General features: G+C 41.8%; 1 protein-coding gene across 4 annotated transcripts in view; it reads left to right on the top strand.

Moving 5' to 3' along the window:
* DNAH14 (dynein axonemal heavy chain 14) overlaps positions 1-10,582 on the top strand; it is a 67,051-nt gene extending 56,469 nt beyond the window's left edge. For 3 of the 4 annotated variants that reach the window (XR_010345085.1, XR_010345086.1, XR_010345087.1), the window contains one exon: positions 7,023-10,582. The gene's annotated coding sequence lies outside the window, so the exon portion shown is untranslated. The remainder of the gene's footprint in view (positions 1-7,022) is intronic. The other variant, XR_010345083.1, reaches the window with a different exon arrangement.
* Positions 10,583-11,906: the final 1,324 nt, after the last annotated feature.

An 11,906-nucleotide genomic window follows, 5' to 3' on the forward strand; every position in this document is an offset into this window, starting at 1 on the left:
CCACCCTTATCCTACTTCAATTTTGTCATAGATCAAATAATTCTACATGCCTGGGTCTGTTTCTATTGAAATAATCAGATAGTTTTTATCCTTTATCTCATTAACATGGTGGATTAACTATCTGGAGTATACTTTGTAATAAGGTAGGTCCCTATATTAGAAAAATTTTTTTTTTTTTGAGACAAGAGTCTCGCTCCATCACCCAAGCTGGAGTGCAGTGGTGTGATCTTGGCTCACTGCAACCTCCACCTCCCTGGTTCAAGCAATTCCCCTGCCTGAGCCCCCCAAGTAGCTGGGATTGCAGGCACACATCACCATGCCCAGCTAATTTTTTTGCATTTTTAGTAGAGATGGGGTTTCACCATGTTGGTCAGGCTGGTCTCAAACTCCTGACCTCATGATCCGCCCACTTCAGCCTACCAAAGTGCTGGGATTACAGGCATGAGCCACCGTGCCCAGCCAGGAATTTTTTCATGAAGAGTGGAAGCTAAATGTGATGAGAGATCTTTTCAGAGTTTATATGACTATCACATATGATTTATGATTTTAATAAGTTTTTATCAAAATGATTTATTAAAAGATCCTAAGTTGAATCATCTTAATTATATTTTATTCAAGATTCTTGCATCAATATTTTATTTGATATTATTCTGTAGGATCGGGGGGGTTTGGAAAGGGTGATGTTTTTAGCTTTTATTGTGCATATTATTAACTGTGGTTTCCTTAATCTAATCCTGTCTTTAGGGCTCTCACAGTTTCTGTCCACTGGGCATACTTCATTTTCCAGTGGTTTTTTTAAGTAATTCATTTATTTTACTTTAGGTGCATACTATATCTGGCATTTCTCCCCGTTATCCCTCCCCTCCCTCCCCATCCCCCATTCTCTCTCCCCTACCACCCCCCCAACTGTCCACTGTGTGTGATGCTCCTCTCCCTGAGTCCACGTGTTCTCTTTGTTCAACACACACCTATGAATGAGAACATATGGTGCTTGGCTTTCTGTTCTTGGGTCAGTTTGCTGAGAATGATGGTTTCCAGATTCATCCAAGTCCCTACAAAGGACATGAACTGATCGTTTTTTATGGCTGCATAATATTCCATGGTGTATATGTACCACATTTTCTTTGTCCAGTCTATCATTGATGGGCATTTGGGTTGGTTCCACGTCTTTGCTATTGTACACAGGGCTGCAATGAACATACGTGTGCATGTATCTTTATAGTAGAATGATTTAGAGTTCTTTGGGTATACACCCAATAGTGGGATTGCTGGGTCAAATGGAATTTCTATTTCTAGGTCCTTGAGAAATCGCCACACTGTCTTCCACAATGGTTGAACTAATTTACACTCCCACCAACTGTGCAAGAGTGTTCCTATTTCTCCACATCCTCTCCAGCATCTGTTGTCTCCCGACTTTTTTAATGATTGTCATTCTAACTGGAGTGAGATATCTCAGTGAGGTTTTGATTTGCATTTCTCTACTGACCAGTGATGATGAGCATTTTTTCATGTTTGTTGGCCTCATATATGTCCTCATTTGAAAAGTGTCTGTTCATATCCTTCGCCCACTTTTGAATGGGGTTGTTTTTTTCTTGTATATCTGTTTTAGTTCCTTGTAGATTCTGGATATTAGCCCTTTGTCAGATAAGTAGATTGCAAAAAATTTTTCCCATTCTGTTGGTTGCCGATTCACTCTAATGGTGGTTTCTTTTGCTGTACAGAAGCTCTAATTAGATCCCATTTGTCTATCCTGGCTTTTACTGCCATTGCTTTTGGTGTTTTAGTCATGAAGTCCTTGCCTATGCCTATGTCCTGGATAGTTTTGCCTATGTTTTCTTCTAGTGTTTTTATGGTGTTAGGTTTTATGTTTAAATCTTTGATCCATCTGGAGTTAATTTTAGTGTAAGGTGACAGGTAGGGGCCAGTTTCTGCTTTCTGCACATTGCTAGCCAGTTTTCCCAACACCATTTATTAAACATGGAGTCCTTTCCCCATTGCTTGTTTTTGCTGGCTTTGTCAAAAATCAGATGGTTGTAGATGTGTGGTGTTTCTTCTCGGGTCTCTGTTCTGTTTCATTGGTCTATGTCTCTGTTTTGGTACCAGTACCATGCTGTTTTGATTACTATAGCCTTGCAGTATAGTTTGAAGTCTGGCAGTGTGATGCCTCCGGCTTTGTTCTTTTTGCTTAGGATTGTGTTGGCTATGCAGGGTCTTTTGTGATTCCATATGAAATTTAAAATGGTTTTTTCCAGTTCTGTGAAGAAGGTCATTGGTAGCTTGATGGGCATAGCGTTGAATCTACAGATTACTTTGGGCAGTATGGCCATTTTCATAATATTGATTCTTCCTAACCATGAGCATGGAATGTTTCTCCAACTGTTTGTGCCCTCTCTTATTTCGTTGAGCAGTGGTTTGTAGTTCTCCTTGAAGAGGTCCTTTACATCCTTTGTTAGTTGTATTCCTAGGTATTTCATTCTCTTTGTGGCAATTGTGAATGAGAGTTTGCTCTTGATTTGGCTTTCTGTTTGTCTGTTATTGGTTTATAGGAATGCTTGTGATTTTTGCACATTGATTTTGTATCCTGAGACTTTGCTGAAGTTGCTTATCAGTTTGAGAAGATTTTGGGCTGAGATGATGGGGTCTTCTAGATATACAATCATGTCATCTGCAAATAGAGACAGTTTGACTTCCTCCTTTCCTAATCAAATACCCTTTCTTTTTCTTGCCTGATTGCTCTGGCTAGAACTTCCAATACTATGTTGAATAGGAGTGATGAGAGAGGGCATCCTTGTCTAGTGCCTGATTTCAAAGAGAATTCTTCCAGCTTATGCCTGTTCAGTATGATATTGGCTGTAGGTCTGTCATATATAGCTTTTATCATTTTATGATACGTTCCATCAATACCTAGTTTATTGAGAGTTTTTAGCATGAAGGGCTGTTGAATTTTATCGAAGGCCTTCTCTGCATCTATTGAGATAATCGTGGTTTTTGTCTTTGGTTCTGTTTATGTGATAGATTACATTTATGGATTCGCATATGTTGAACCAGCCTTGCATCCCCGGGATGAAGCTTACTTGGTTGTGATGGATAAGCTTCTTGATGTGCTGTTGCAATCTGATTGCCAGTAGATTTCTGCATCAATGTTCATCATGGATATTGGCCTGAAGTTTTCTTTTTTAGTTGAGTCTCTGCCGGTTTTGGTATCAGGATGATGTTGGTCTCATAAGATGAGTTAGGGAGGATTCCTTCCTTTTGTATTGTTTGATACAGTTTCAGAAGGAGTGGAACCAGCTCCTCTTTGTATGTCTGGTAGAATTCGGCCGTCAACCCGTCTGGACCTGGACTTTTTTTGGTTGGTAGGCTATTGATTGCTGCCTCTACTTCAGCCCTTGTTATTGGTCTATTCAGGGTTTCAGCTTCCTCCTGGTTTAGTTTTAGGGTAGAGTACAAGTGTCTAGGAATTATCCATTTCTTACTGGTTTACTGGTTTATGTGAGTAGAGCTGTTTGTAGTAATCTCTGATGGTAGTTTGTATTTCTGTGGGATCAGTGGTGATATACCCTTTATCGTTTTTTATTGCATCTATTTGATTCTTCTTCCTTTTCTTTATTAATCTGGCTAGCAGTCTATTTTGTTGATCTTTTCAAAAAACCAGCTCCTGGATTTATTGATTTTTTGAAGGGTTTTTTTGTGTCTCTGTCTCCTTCAGTTCTGTTCTGATCTTAGTTATCTCTTCTGCTAGCTTTTAAGTTTTTTTTGATCTTGCTCCTCTAGTTCTTTCAATTTTGATGATAGGGTGTCGATTTTAGATCTTTCCTCTCTTCTCTGGTGGGCATTTATTGCTATAAATTTCCCTCTCAATACTGCTTTAAAGGTGTCCCAGAGATTCTGGTAAGTTGTCTTCATTCTGGTTGGTTTCGAAGAATATCTTTATTTCTGCCTTCGATTGTTTATCCAGTCAACATTCAGAAGCAACTTGTTCAGTTTCCAAGTGGTTGTGCGGGTTTGAGTGTGTTTCTTGATCCTGAGTTCTAGTCTGATTGCGCTGTGGTCTGATAGACTGTTATGATTTCTGTTCTTTTGTATTTGCTGAGGAGTGATTTGTTTCCAGTGATGTGGTCAATTTTAGAGTAAGTGCAATGTGGTGCTGAGAAAAAATGTATATTCTGTGGATTTGGGATGGAGCGTTCTGTATATGTCTATTAGATCTGCTTGGTCCAGCTCTGCATTCAAGTCCTGGATATCCTTGTTAATTTTCTGTCTCATTGATCTGTCTAATATTGACAGTGGAGTATTGAAGTCTCCCACTATTATTGTGTGGGAGTCTAAATCTCGTTTTAGGTCATTAAGAACTTGCTTTATGTATCTGGGTACTCCTGTGTTGGGGGGCATATATATTTAGGATAGTTAACTCTTCCTGTTGGACTGATCCTTTTACCATCATGTAATGTCCTTCTTTGTGTCTTTTGATCTTTGCTGGTTTGAAGTCCATTTTATCAGAGACTAGGATTGTAACCCCTGCTTTTTTTTGTTCTCCATTTGCTTGGTAAATCTTCTATCCCTTTATTTTGAGTCTATGTGTGTCTTTGTATGTGAGATGGGTTTCTTGAATACAGCACACTGATGGGTTGTGACTTTTTATCCAGTTTGCCAGTCTGTGTCTTTTGATTGGGGCATTTAGGCCATTTACATTCAATGTTAATATTATGTGTGAATCTGATCCTGCCATTTTGTTGCTGGCTTGTTTTCTTTCTCGTCAGTTGACTCATTATTTTCTTCATTGCATTTTTGGGCTTTGCCAACTGGTTTGCTTTTGCAGTGACTGGTACTTGTTTCTTTCCATGCTTAGTGTTTCTTTCAGGAGCTCTTGTAGGGCAGGTCTGGTGGTGACAAAATCTCTCAATAATTGCTTGTCTGTAAGGGATTTTATTTCTCCTTCATTTATGAAGCTTAGTTTGGCTGGATTTGAGATTCTGGGTTGAGAGTTCTTTTCTTTAAGGATGTTGAATATTGGCCCCGACTCTCTCCTGACTTGTAGGGTTTCTGCCAAGATATCTGCTGTGAGTCTGATTGGCTTCCCTCTGTGGGTGACCTGACCCTTCTCTCTGGCTGCCCTTAGCATTTTTTCCTTCATTTCGACCCTGGTGAATCTGACAATTATGTGCCTTAGGTTTGCTCTTCTTGAGGAATATATTTGTGGAGTTCCCTGTATTTCTTGAATTTGAAATTTGGACTGCCTTGCTAGGCTTGGGAAGTTCTCCTGGATATCCTGGAGTATGTTTTCCAGCTTGGATTCATTCTCCCCATCATATTCAGGTACACAGATCAAGTGTAATTAGGTTTTTTCACATAATCCCGTATTTCTTGGAGGCTTTGCTCATTTCTTTTCACTCTTCTTTCTCTTGTATTGCCTTTTTATTTCATTGAGTTGATCTTCAATCTCTGATATCCTTTCTTCTGCTTGATCGATTTGGCTATTAAAACTTGTGTTTGCTTCACATAGTTCTCATGCTGTGATTTTCAACTCCATCAAGTCATTTATGTTATTCTCTAAGCTGGTTATTCTAGTTAGCATTTCGTCTAACTTTTGATTTTTGGTTTCTTTGCATTGAATTAGAACGTGTTCCTTTAGCTCTGAAAAGTTTGTTATTATCCACCTTCTGAATCCTGTTTCCGTCAATTCTTCACACTCCTTCTCGGTCAAGTTGTGATCCTGTATCGTTGAGGAGTTGTGATCCCTTGAAGAAGAGGTGTTCTGGTCTTTGATGGTTTCACCTTTTTTCGCTGTTTTTTTCCCATCTTTATGGATTTACCTGGCTGTGGTGTCATAGAGCTGCTTGAGGAGGTCGCTTGTCTGCCTGTGGGGGCACTACTGGGTTTCTAGGGACTCCTTCAGGTTACTAGGGAAGCTTCTTGTGTCTTTTTTTTGGTGGGAGATTAGACCTGCTTCTTCCGCTGACCTGTAGGCGCTGCTGGGTTGTCAAGAACGCTATCCCGTTGCTACATAGGCTTCCTGTGTTTTTTGTTAAAACATGTAGCCCAGTCCCATCCCTCTAGTGGTGGGTTGTGCCCTAACTCCACTGGGCTGGATCATTCAGGGTTCATCTCAGACTGTGGCACTGTCTACGCAACCCACTAGAGTCAGAGCTTCAGCCCTCTGGGGTTTGTGGGGGAGGGTAAGGACCCACCGAGCTGCACTCAGCAGTCTCCCCCTTTCAGCTTTGTCTCTCTCCAGTCATGGGGTAGGGGCCACCCAGCTGCTCCCCCTTACAGCTCCCTCTCTCCTGGTGGGGGGAGTGGGCGATAGCTCAGTCTGCAGACTCTTATTCAACTCCGCACTTGTAATTCCCAGCGCTTGACTGGCAAAGATCCCCTGTTCTGTGTATTGCTGAGGCTTTGGGGGAAGCCCTGTATCTGGACTGGAGTGCCAGAGGTGGAGCCTCCGACTTGCCAGTCAGATGCACTTTCTGGGTGAAGCAACACCCCTTCCCGCCTCTGTATGCCCTAAGTGGGCTTTGCTCATCCTCGGATCAGACCCGTTGAAATGCACCTGGTACCTCAGTTGAAGCTAGGAGATCTCTGGGTTTCTGCATCTCTCTCGCTGGGTGTTGTGCGCTGGAGTTGTGTCTAATCCACCATCTTGGATCCTCTTTCCAGTGCTTTTATAGTTGCATCCTGGGATTTGTGGTGGGAAGAGGTGATGGACACTCATGCTGTTTGACCTCTTGGTCCAGTCCTGGTCTTGCTCTCCTCAGCACTCATCAGATTGCACTGACGATGATTCTGAGACTACCCACAATTAGCGAATGTTAGAAACACATTAGAAGAAGGATAAAACTGGGAGAATTTGTCCTTCAAGGCAAAAGACTGAGGAGAAAAAGAAATATTGAACAGGGTGATACATGAAGATTAGACTCTAATTCTGCCAGAATTCTAGTGAGGAGGAGCTCCAAGGGAAAGACGCGTCATCTAAACTGATGATGATGGTACAGTATCTTTTTTTTTTTTTTTTTTGGAGACAGAGTTTCGCTCTTGTTGCCCAGGCTGAAGTGCAATGGCACGATCTCAGCTCTTGCTGACCAGGCTGAAGTGCAATGGCACAATCTCGGCTCACCACAACCTCCGCCTCCCGGGTTCAAGTGGTCCACTTGATCTTCTAAAGGGTAGGAGCCTTATTTTGTTCATCTCAATATTTCCAACAGCCAGGGACACATATTTTCAAGTGAGTGAATTAATAAACAGTTGAACAAACACCTCAAGTCGAAAACACATCTGAACCTGAACTTTCTTCCATGTCAGTACTCTTGCCAAGTGGTCACCTGATTTGGGGTGTCACCCGCCACCACGTCTGGCTAATTTTTGTAATTTTTTTTTTTTTGGTAGAGACAAGTTTTCACCATGTTAGCCAGGATGGTCTCAATCTCCTCACCTCAGGTGATCTGCCCACCTTGGCCTCCCAAAGTGCTGGGATTACAGGCATGAACCACTGCACCCAGCCTACCTGCATTATTTAATCCTCACAGCCTCCCAAAGTAGCTGGGATTACAGGCATAAGCCACAAGCCACCACACCCAGCTAATTTTTTATATTTTTAGTAGGGATGGAGTTTCTCCATGTTGGTAATGCTGGTCTTGAACCCCCAACCTCAGGTGATCCACCCGCCTCGGTCTCCCAAAGCGCTGGGATTACAGGTGTAAGCACTGCATCTGGCCCTTGAGTGTCCTTTTATAGACAGGGAATGCCCTGTCACTGGAGCTTTAGGAGAAATCAGGTGACCACTTGGCAAGAGTAGTGACGTGGAAGAAAGTTCAGGTTCAGATATGTTTTTGACTTGAGGTTTACTCAACTGTTTATTAATTCACTCACTTGAAAATACGTGTCCAAAACTGCTCTGGCTGTTGGAAATATCAAGAACTCCAGACCTCAGGTGATCTGACGGCCTTGGCCCCTCAAAGTGCTGGGATTACAGGCGTGAGCCACTGCACCCGGCCTACCTGCATTATTTAATCCTCACAAATTACCCTCATTCTGTAGGTCAGGAAATGAAGGTTCAAAGAGGCAGATCATAAGCTCTGAACCCAAGTCTAGATGACTCTACACCCGTAGCCCAACCTCTTCCTACATAACCCATTAGACACGAAAAGGCTACCTAGAGGCAGAGGTGCACAAAGGCCTTATGACTCACAGAGGGAGAGCAAGGGTATGGACTGCCCGCTTAACTTTGCTTTTTGACTCTATCCGTCTAATCAGATGATGTTCTCAAGTTATTTCTGCTTTATACAAAGAAGCAGCTTCCACTTAGTTGAATTAAGATTACTTCCATTTGTTCTGAGTGGCTCTTTGGAGAGTCAAATCATTCCAAAAGGGGCTGTTTAAAAATTACCTACAATTTAGGTTTTTCAGAGGAAAAACCCATGTATGCTATGACCAAGTTATACAAATATAAATGGATGTCACACTGTCAAATGCATTATATTAACTTCTTCCGGGATTGTCAGGAAAGGACAACACTACAACAAATGCAGTAAAGGAAACTTTGCAATTATGTAAGTAAGTTAAGAGAAAGAGAAGTAAAAATATTTTACAAACCAATTCCCATAAAAGTCTTTTATAGAGTAAGCCCAAATAGGAAGTGCTTAATATGAGTTCACCTTGCAATTCCAAGTAGTCACATTCCACAGAGTGAACAGCACAGAAGGTGCCACCAGGCACAGCACAGGCTGTTCCACACTGCTGCCCTTGTCAACAAGCTAGCCCAGACTGCATCGAGGGGAAGCTCAGGACAGCAGTGCCCATACCTCCTCTTGGCTGCCAGCTCCTCCAGGCTGGGCATCCCTACAGCACACCTGCAGGAGACATTGTGATTTCACAGACCTGCCTCAGGCACACCTGGAATTGGAGCTGCAGGCAACTAAATTATTTTCTACTTCACAGATCTCATCAGAAACTCATTTTACTTAACCTTCTATCGTTAAAATTTAATCATCTATTTAACCTGTATCATTCAAAAATATATGGAACCTGGCCAGGTGCGGTGGCTCATGCCTGTAATCCCAACACTTTGGGAGGCCGAGGGGAACAGATCACTTGAGGTCAGGAATTCAAGACCAGCCTGCCCAACATGGTGAAACCCCATCTCTACTAAAAATACAAAAAATTAGGCAGGCATGGTGGTGCACACCTGTAATCCCAGTTACTCAGGTGGCTTAGGCAGGAGAATCACTGTAACCCAGGAAGCAGAGGGTGCAGTGAGCCACGATCACACCACTGTACTCCAGCCTGGATGACAGATCAAGTCAGTCTCTCTCTCTCTGATAGCTGGATAATGTGTGTATGTGTGTGTATACATATAGATATGTAAAACCCTTCTCAGCCTTTTTAAAATTTCTAGAGCCTAAAACAATAGCTGTAAGTGATAACATTTGAGCACAGTGTACTCTGTCTCCTTTTGTAACTGTTCTTGCTGTCTCCTAGAAAGCTCAGTTACAAGATGACAGTTGTAGAACTTTGCATCTTTATTGTGTTTGAAAGTATTTGTCTTCATGCTGAGGAGGGGCATGATAAAAAAAAATACATATATTTCAGTTCAGGTTGATTCTATAGATAGAAAGCCTACACTTTTTAAAGCACTCAGAATAGGAAAAAAAAAATTAAGTATTCACCTTAGAGCTTCGGGCAACATGCCTGAGACAGGACAAGCCCCTCCGGATGGGTCGTCTCAGCTCCAGATGGAGTCTCCGGTTGGTCACTGCTTCTCCTGGGAACCCCTGACACCACCTCTCTTCCATCATAGGGTTTAGACTCCTCTCACACTGGAGTTTACATTTTTGGTTTATTCATTGAGGGGGCAAGATGGAATCGCAAACAAAAAATACTGGAAGACTCGCTGCCTCTGGAGATGTGCTGTGATTTTCCCGACATACACTTTTTGCCAACAAAGGTAACCACCCTACTGTTACTATGAAGTCCTAAACCTGAGCTCAGTAATATACAAACCACCCTCAGTAATATACAAACCACTCTTATTCCCACTCCCTACAACTTCACAAGGGAGATGTGATAATATACTCAAAGATTTTAGATCTCCCAAAATACTACTACAATTTAAAGTAGATGCCTACTTACATCCCATGTTCTCAAGAATAGGTACTATAAAGCCATCCTAATTACTCTTTATATTATCCAGGTATAATTTCCGCATGCTGTTACATTAATCATTTAACCTTTACTGTATCTAATTCATAACAAATTGCCCAAGCCTAGCATATAGAAAATGTGAGCCACTGATTCATTTCAACTATGCAATTTGACTACTGCATTTTTATTTATTTATTTATTTTTTAAGATTTCTACCAAAACACCAAATGCTTCTAAGCCAGACGACAGATTCAGAACTCTATACTTTTGAATGCCCAGTTTACCAGACACCTGAGAGGTCAAGAATTTTGGCAACTACTGGTTTGCCAACAAACTTTTTAACATCAGTGTACTTACCAACAAAGAAACCTCCTAGTCACTGGGTCACAATACGGGTTGCATTGCTTTGTGAAAAGAATGAAAAATAAATGTCCATACCAAACCATTTTGACTAGCCAGATTTACATGTTTCAAGACATTCATGTGTAGTCAACACCCTTTATAAAACATTTGTGTGTTCAGCCAGACTGGGCAGGTGCGGTATCTTTATTTCACTTGTACATGAAAACTTCAACACATAGGGGAATCTTACAGCTGCTTTTTATTTTAGGTACCTAAGACCTGACCGTGCAACATCCCTGTGGTTGGGCTCTAGTACAGGTCAGCACAACCTGGAATACAGCAAGTTTGACTCTCCTAACAGTAAAAACCACACCACCTGGCAAGGTATCAGGGCATGTCTTTATAAACGTTTTGATAAAATGATTTATAAAGTTATATACAATAAAATATACACATATAGAGTAGGTCTTTGGAATACTTCCCCTGGCTGCTCTAAGTAAACAAAGAATACTACACTGCTGACCTAGCTGCAGACTTCTGAAACAAAAGAGAAGGGCCTTCTTCTTTAAAGAAATGCAGTATGGGCCAGGCGCAGTGGCTCACGCCTGTAATCCCAACACTTTAGTTCAGGACTTCGAGATCAGCCTGGACAACATGGTGAAACCTCATCTCTGCTAAAAATACACAAATCAGCCAGGCATGGTGGCACATGTCTGTAATTCCAGCTCAGGGGGCAGAGGCATGAAAATCACTTGAGCCTGGGATGCAGAGGTTGCTGTGACCCGAGACTGCACCACTGCCCTCCAGTCTAGGTGACAGAGCAAGACTATCATCTATCTCAAAAAAATTAAAAAAAATTTTTTTTTAAATTGCAGTCTAGCAGGGTTCAGTGGCTCATGCTTATAATCCCAGCACTTTGTGAGGCCAAGGCAAGAGGATCACTTGAGGCCAGGAGTTCAAGACCAGCCTTGACAACATAACGAGACCCTATCTTTACAAAAAAGTGTTTAAAAACTTAGCCAGACATGATGAGGCACCTGTAGTCCCAGGTACTCAGGAGTCTGAGACAGAAAGATGGCTTGAGCCCCGGAGGTTGAGGCTGCATTGAGCTATGATCATGCCACTATACTCCAGCCTGGGTGACAAAGACCCATCTCTGGGGGAAAAAAAAAAGCAATATGGTTCTGACTTCACTAGACCTCTTTGCCTACTAAAAACCAAATCCTGAGAATTCGGTAAATTAAATGTTTCTGTAGGAAGAATTTTCTTACTTACTAAAAATGGCTATCATAACTCAGCACCATGTTGAGCACTAATGATCCCTGAATCATCCTCAGGGCCTTCTACACCTCTATACTATGTGGACACATCAGCCAGATTTTATACTTGAGGAAACCAGTGCTCAGAGATTGCCCAATCACACACTG

The sequence above is a fragment of the Aotus nancymaae genome, unplaced genomic scaffold (assembly GCF_030222135.1).
Source record: "Aotus nancymaae isolate 86718 unplaced genomic scaffold, 86718_ANA_hifiasm-v0.15.2.pri h1tg000032l_0, whole genome shotgun sequence".
NCBI lineage: Eukaryota > Metazoa > Chordata > Mammalia > Primates > Aotidae > Aotus > Aotus nancymaae.